The 8394-nt window shown below is 42.4% G+C and overlaps 1 long non-coding RNA gene across 1 annotated transcript; it reads left to right on the top strand.

Annotated features, from left to right (window-relative positions):
* The first annotated feature begins 3946 nt into the window (after positions 1-3946).
* LOC124035114 lies at positions 3947-7386 on the top strand. Its single transcript, XR_006838685.1, has 3 exons — positions 3947-5219; positions 5409-5551; positions 5905-7386. It is a non-coding gene; the product is annotated as an uncharacterized LOC124035114 (long non-coding RNA).
* The last annotated feature ends 1008 nt before the right edge of the window (positions 7387-8394 follow it).

The following is an 8394-nucleotide window of genomic DNA, read 5'->3' as shown; positions in this document are numbered from 1 at the left end:
AATTTTTTTCAACTGTGCTGTGATGTTTCACAAGTTCAGAATCTCTTTATTCTCATAGATTATACATATTGTAAATTACGTCCCTGCCTGCTTCTGGATTTACTGCCACCTGTACGGACACACGTGTGAGTGTGTAAGAGAGAAAGGGTGAGAACATACAACTGACAAGTCCAAAATCGATGTCTACCTCTCAACATAGATGTTATTTAATTAGGCAAGTCAGTTAAGAAGAAATCCTGATTTACAATGACTGCCTGGGATTTAAATAAATACAATAGAATATAGGACCAAACACATCACAAGAGACACAACACCACATAAAGAGAGACCTAAGATAACAACATAGCAAGGCAGCAACACAGCATGGTACAAACATTATTGGGAACAGTCAACAGCACAAAGGTCAAGAAGGTAGAGACAATACATCACACAAAGCAGCCACAACTGTCAGTGACCATGATTGACTCTGAATGAAGAGATTGAGATAAAACTGTCCAGTTTGAGTTGTTTGTTGCAGCTCGTTCTAGGTGCAGCGAACTGAAAAGAGGAGCGACCCAGGGATGTGTGTGCCTTGGGGACCTTGTAACAGAATGTGACTGGCAGAATGGGTGTTGTATGTGAAGGATGAGGGCTGCAGTAGATATCTGAGGGTTTTATAAATGAGCATCAACCAGTGGGTCTTGCGACGGGTATACAGAGATGACCAGTTGACAGAGGAGTATAGAGTGCAGTGATGTGTCCTATAAGGAGCATTGGTGGCCAATCTGATGGCCAAATGGTAAAGAAAATCTAGCTGCTCGAGAGCACCCTTACCTGCCGATCTATAAATTATGTCTCCGTAATCTAGCATGGGTAGGATGGCCATCTGAATCAGGGTTAGTTTGGCTGCTGTGGTGAAAGAGGAGTGATTACAATTGAGGAAACCAAGTCTAGATTTAACTTTAGCCTGCAGCTTTGATATGTGCTGAGAGAAGGACAGTGCACCTTCTAGCCATACTCCCAAATACTTGTATGCGGTGACTACCTCAAGCTCTAAACCGTCAGAGGTAGTAAGAATGCCTGTGGGAGGAGGGGCATTCTTAACTAACCACATTACCTCTTTTATTGCTCTGTGCATCTAGTACCTGGGTGAGTCTAGTTTCGTTTTTAGATGCACACTTTAATATATTTGCCTGTGCTGTTATGACTGTCTACACCCCAGCCGTCTTCGGTTAAAGCGTTAGACGCCCATCTAGAAGGCGCATGTTCGCTGATATGGTCGCTAGGTGTGCGGCGTTTCCTCCGACACATTGGCGTGGCTGGCTTCTAGATTGGCGTGGAAGGCATCCAGACCTTATGAAAGTTGCACAGTATACCCTTAATCTTAAAACAAATCTAGTGATACTGAACATAACATTTCTTCCATACATTGTGGGATGAAAACCAACTTTCCAATTAATGGCATTTATTAGCCACCACAAATGCTAGGTTACACAGTTTCTTCTGATAAATGTCCTGTATCAACATTTCCAAGCAAACAAAAACAGGGAGAATCTGTAGACAGAGTATCTCAGCCTTTGTCAGAATTCAGCCAGCCTTCAAAAGACCACAACATATGCAAATGTGTCCCCTTTTGTGCTTTACACCTCCAGCAGAATAATACAATTTCTGAGTGCATGATATTCAGTCTTAAACTGCAGTAATTTATGTCCTAGATGATATGAACATGACTGGGCATTCTAACATATCTGTATCCATTCATCATCAATAAAGCCTCTATCAACCCTTGATACGGTTTGAAAATAGCGTCCGTCTTGTCCAGTGTTTGCTGACAGAGAATCAAGTGTTGTCTGCAAAAATTCACCTCACCTCTGTCAGTCTGGTCTTCCCTGGCTGCCTGACCCTGCTGAGACCCCTGTCACCATCTGATCCTCTAAAATGAGGCATGACAAAGAATTACCTTGGTGTACATTTATACATTGATTCTATTGTTGGTTTATACAATGGTTCAATAACTGAAAAGCCCAGACTGTACAGTGGCTTGTGAAAGTACTCACCCACTTGGCATTTTTCCTATTTTGTTGCCCTACAACCTGGAATTTAAAAAAATTGTAGGTTTGTATCATTTGATTTACACAACATGCCTACCACGTTGGAGATGCAAAATATTTATTGTTAAACAAACAAGAAATAAGACACAGAACTTGAGCGTGCATAACTATTTACCCCCCCCCCCCCCCAAAGGTAATACTTTGTAGAGCCACCTTTTGCAGCAATTACAGCTGCAAGTCTTTTGGGGTATGCCACTATAAGCTTGGCACATCTAGCCACTGGGATTTTTGCTCATTCTTCAAGGTAAAACTGCTCCAGCTCCTTCAAGTTGGATGGGTTCCGCTGGTGTACAGCAATCTTTGTCATACCACAGATTCTAAATTGGATTGAGGTCTGGGCTTTGACTAGGCCATTCCAAGACATATAAATGTTTCCCCTTAAACCACTCAAGTTTTGCTTTAGCAGTATGGTTAGCTTAATTTTCCTGCAGAAAGGTGAACCTCTGTCCCAGTCTCAAATCTCTGGAAGACTGAAAAAGGTATCCCTCAAGAATTTCCCTTTATTTAGCACCATTCATCATTCCTTCAATTCTGACCAGTTTCCCAGTCCCTGCCGATATATATTATATATATATATATTATATATATATATTATATATATATTATATATAAAAACATCCCCTTAGCATGATGCTGCCACCACCATGCTTCACTGCGTGGATGGTGTTCTCGGGGTGATGAGGTGTTGGGTTTGCGCCAGACAAAGCGTTTTCCTTGATGGCCAAAAAGCTACATTTTAGTCTCATCTGACCAGAGTACCTTCTTCTGTATGTTTGAGGAGTTTTCCACATGCCTTTTCCAAACACCAAACGTGTTTGCTTATTTTTTATCTTTAAGTAATTGGAATTTTTCTGGCCACTCTTCCGTAAAGCCCAGCTCTGTGGAGTGTATGGCTTAAAGTGGTCCTGTGGAGCTTTGCAGCGCCTTTAGGGTTACATTTGGTCTCTTTGTTGCCTCTCTGATTAATGCCCTCCTTGCCTGGTCCATGCATTTTGATGGCCGGCCCTCTCTTGGCAGGTTTCCATTTTTTTAAATAATGGATTTAATGGTCCTCCGTGGGATGTTAAAAGTTTCGGATATATTTTTTTATTTCTCCACGACTTTGTCCCTGACCTGTTTGGAGCGCTCCTTGGTCTTCATAGTGGCGCTTTCTTGGTGGTGCTCATTGCTTAGTGGTGTTGCAGACTCTGGGGCCTTTCAGAACAGGTCTATATCTACTGAGATCATGTGACAGATCACGTGACACTTAAATAAAATCAACCTGTGCCCACCTAACTAATTATGTGACTTCTGAAGGTAATTGGCTGCACCAGATCTTATTTAGGGGCTTCATAGCAAAGGCGGTGAATATATATGCATGCACAACTTTTCCATTTTTATAGAATTATTTTAAAACAATTATTATTTTTATGTTTTTTCGCTTCACGAATTTGGACAATCCTGTGTGTGTGTATTACATGAAATCCAAATAAAAATCTATTTAAACTACAGGTAGTAATGCAACAAAAAAGTTAACTCCAAGGGGGATGAATACACTATGTGCTGCATCCTCTCAGGCACACCCTTCTCATTAACCCGTGGTGGGTTATTCACAATTTTTGTTGAACAAATGTTTTATATGTAAGATGGTTAAATAAAGAGCAAAATGATTGATTATCCGGCCGCGACCGGGAGGTCCATGGGGCGACGCACAATTGGCCTAGCGTCGTCCGGGTTAGGGAGGGTTTGGCCAGGTAGGGATATCTTTGTCTCATCACGCACTAGCAACTCCTGTGGCGGGCCGGGCACAGTGCACGCTAACCAGGTCGCCAGGTGCACAGTGTTTCCTCCGACACATTGGTGCGGCTGGCTTCCGGGTTGGATGCGCGCTGTGTTAAGCAGTGCGGCTTGGTTGGGTTGTGTTTCGGAGGACGTATAGCTTTCGACCTTCGTCTCTCCCGAGGCCATATGGGAGATGTAGCGATGAGACAAGATCGTGAGTTGGCTTCAAACCAAGACAGGCCATTCCTTTATCATTTCTTTAAAATGTTCAGATAACCACCTGTGTGTGTGTGTCCTTTCCCTCTCAATTCTGCAGGACTACCTTCTGTATTCATCCAGGTGACTGTCACAGCTGCAACATAACTATTCAACATAATAGACTGAGTAGTTATTGGACGTTGAGTGTTTCTTTGAACTATGAATACTGCTCCAGTGTTAATGTTATGGTGTGGCATTGGGTGTGCCGTGTTTTGGTAGCTTTCGTTATACTCAGGGGACCTGACTCAGACACAGTGTGGCAGCTTTACCCATCTGGTGGCCTGTAATTGGCTATAATAAGAATGGTGGCAACAGAGACAATGGGAGGATGTCCTGCAAAGAGCTAATCTTTTTTTCCATACTTCCTTATTGGCGCGTGAGTGTCATTTACGGTTTAGGTTCACATGCCACTTACCGGAGGTCCTCCTGTGTGTTCCAGTCTCCTAACCCCTGAAGCAACGCTGCCACCACTGCTGCACCTTCAGCCCAGACAAAACGTTATACTCCGCTAGCGTCTCACGTAAACAAGGATGGACATTTCAAATTCCTTCATTAGAGTGTGACCACTTACGTTGTTAATCACATGCCATTTATCCTACTTCCACTTGTGTGTTCCATGCTGCCTGTTGCCGGAGCTCCGGAGACTTTGCTTAACTGACTACAGTGAAGCTGCAGGCCGCTGTTATCACCAGGCTAAGTTCCCACACTTTCTTAGCAGAGAGGATCCGAGATGGACAAACTTAGCAGAAAATCAGTGGTACATTAGTATAGCATATTTATTAAATGCAAAGATTCTGTTTTTTATATTTTACTCTCTACATTTGGTTATGTTTTGTCTGACTAGTACTCCCTACTGTCTTTCAGTTGGCTTTAGTTCTGCATTGACTGAACACATCTTTATCATCGAGTTTAGTTTTAGCACTACATACATACAGTACATTTGAAAAGTTCTGTATTATGGTGTCCCTGTGTGTCTGCTCCCACTGTCACTGAGGTCGCTGAGCTGTTGGTGAGAAACAGGGCATCGGTCAACGTAGCTGACCTGTGGAATTTCACCCCTCTGAGGCTGCAGCCAAGGGAAAATAGCTAAGAGATCTGCTGATGCTCAAGGTTAGTCTTCGTTCCTGTGCCTTTCCTATTGGATCTTCAAAAATAATTGTTTGATTGACTGAAGGCTACTTGCATGCTTTAAAAAAATTGTCATTACCATGCTATATATATATAATGATATCCTTTTACTTGAGATGATTTTCATACATTTGAATGACTTACCTGTCTGTGTGTATCCCCACAAATAAGAACTGTGAAGGAATGGTGAAGGAGGGAGACACGGGCATCCAGGACAAGCTGGAAGGAGATGCTGCTCTCCTTGAGCACAGGGCTGACGACAACGCTCAGGTCAAAGGAGGCTCACCTCCCTGTGCAACACAGCCTGATATGGGGTGAGTCACTACAAAGAATACATCAGGCCCTTGAAGACGTTTTACATGCTGTACGGTTTGCTATAAGGTTTTTACATAGACATAGATGACTCATACAAAACACATACTCTGACATTGTGGCCTATGTAACAGCTTGGATGTCATCAGGTTTTAGAAGACATTGTATGCATTGTTTAGTTCAGAAAACCATCCCTTCCATCACATAAAATATCACCCATTCTGTGATGAGACACAGTGGAAAGCCTACATATGTATTAGTGTGAATGTCAGTCTTTAGGCATGTCATGGGGATGTTAAATCATGTCCTCTGTCTCTCTTGCTTTTTTTCTTCTGTCCTCTTCTCTCCTCTACAGCACATGCACATTGCGGCCCTCCTGATCAAGTACCATGTCCGTATGAATGCCACAGACAAGTAGTTAGCCTTCAACCTGCTCCACATGGCAGCTCAGAATGTAAACATAGTGAATGTATGCATGTTATCTCTCTATTTGAACAAGTCTTCGACTTGCAATGACGTAGTCTGGTCACAATAATTCTAATCCAATATATTTTGACACACATGGCTAGAGAAACTCCTTATCACCCAGTAACTCTCCATCTGATCAAGTTCTCCTCCTTCCTCATACTGAAGATAATGTATATGTGCCCTGTTGATAGACACTATGCCACGGGAAGCGGGATCACCAGCTCAAACTGTCCAATCTCTGGAGTGGACAACAGACATTTCTCAAATCTGTGCTTGACTCGGCCCATGTGCCACCCAGCCAAATGGACTAATGCATGAATCATTTAGCTTAACATTTTGTGTGTATTTCATACAAGCTTGCAGGTTGTTATTTCTTTGCAACTCACAGCAAATGTGTAATCATATTCTGTAATCGTGTCCCTCAGGGCTACAATGTTAAAAGTCAGACTCCATTCCCTTATACACTGAAGTGAACTGATGTACAGTGGACCAGCAGCAGTCAGTTTGTAACCTGACACCACTGGAGGTCTTGATGGTATTTGTGAACAAGAAAGAAAACAAGTAGGCACTCAGTGAAAGCACAAAGCTTTTGGGAACTATTTACAGGTAACATATATAAAATAATACATATAAGTAGGACCAGATCAGCCTATAGTTTACAACAACATGAACGTGACCATATCCCTGGCCAACGCCAGGGAGCTCCCTCATCCCAATACCACTCCTCCTCCTGTATGTCCTACTCGCCCATTAGGAGTGCCCACTGAAGCTCCCTTGTCTTCATTTGTTCAGGGTTTGGGAGGGCACTGGGTAAGGTTCGCATGCTTCCCAGCCAAAACACGCCACCTCATCGGCGATTGGTCAACAATAGAGACTCTTTAATGAAGTGCCTGATATTGTTCAATGAGAGACGACTCGAGAAATACTGCACCAAACATCCTAGTCAGATGCAGAATTGTGCGACTATGATCTCCTCGGCAAAAATGTTGTGCCCGAACAGCCGGGAAAAAACTTAACGAAGTCCAAAACGATCACAAAATGTTGTCATAATATACAGTGCCTTGCAAAAGTATTCGGCCCACTTGAATTTTGCGACCTTTTGCCACATTTCAGGCTTCAATCATAAAGATATAAAACTGTATTTTTTTGTGAAGAATCAACAACAAGTGGGACACAATCGTGAAGTGGAACGACATTTATTGGATATTTCAAACTTTTTAAACAAATCAAATACTAAAAATTTGGGCGTGTAAAACGACTCCTATATCGACATAACCTGAAAGGCCGCTCAGCAAGGAAGAAGCCACTGCTCCAAAACCACCATAGAAAATCCAGACTACGGTTTGCAACTGCACATGGGGAGAAAGAAATGGGCTCTGGTCTGATGAAACGAAAATAGAACTGTTTGGCCATAATGACCATCATTATGTTTGGAGGAAAAAGGGGGAGGCTTGCAAGCTGACTCAGTTACAACAGCTCTGTCAGGAGGAATGGGCCAAAATTCACCCAATTTATTGTGGGAAGCTTGTGGAAGGCTACCCAAAACGTTTGACCCAAGTTAAACAATTTAAAGGCAATGTTACCAAATACTAATTGTGTATGTAAACTTCTGACCACTGGGAATGTGATGAAAGAAATAAAAGCTGAAATAAATCATTCTCTCTACTATTATTCTGACATTTCCCATTCTTAAAATAAAGTGGTGATCCAAACTGACCAAAGACAGGGAATTTTTACTAGAATTTAATGTCAGGAATTGTGAAAAATGGAGTTGAAATTTATTTGGCTAAGGTGTATGTAAACTTCCGACTTCAACTGTATAGAGCAAGCTAGAAGCACTGTCCTCATAGTCCTGAAAACACAAAATGTTCTTCATGTTTCCTGTGGTTGTGACGGGGTTGTGTGGTGGTGCTTAATGCCTGCAGATTTCCCCTCCCCCACTGATCCACGACCCCGCTCTTAGCTCGCGCTGGAATGCATGTGCAAGTTGGTGCACACACTGTTCTCGGCTGGGCTCCAGTGCTAGTGCACATGTACTAATGGGATCCTGAAACTTGAACTAGTAAGATGTCAGCCTCCACGAATCAGCGTACGCAAGTAGATTTTGGTCGGGTATCTTGGAGGCTGTCTCTAGTTCTTATTATAGCTCAATGGGACAAAAATGCTGTCTTCTATAGCAGGTGGCGTTGTTTAGTTTCTTTCACTCACCAAGCAAGGAGTTTTTGTATGGAGGTCAATGAAAGGGTGTCGAATTTGGTTCACAAAAAATGTAATGGCTTATTTGCTATGTGAGATTTATTTGATCTCATAGACGTTTTGTACACTTTATATCAGAGTTGACTCAAGATGGCTATGCATATTCATGACATGTGGCTAG

The sequence above is a fragment of the Oncorhynchus gorbuscha genome, linkage group LG05, assembly GCF_021184085.1.
Source record: "Oncorhynchus gorbuscha isolate QuinsamMale2020 ecotype Even-year linkage group LG05, OgorEven_v1.0, whole genome shotgun sequence".
NCBI lineage: Eukaryota > Metazoa > Chordata > Actinopteri > Salmoniformes > Salmonidae > Oncorhynchus > Oncorhynchus gorbuscha.
Note: the sequence above shows the minus strand (reverse complement) of the source record. Positions and strands in the feature narration are given on the sequence as shown.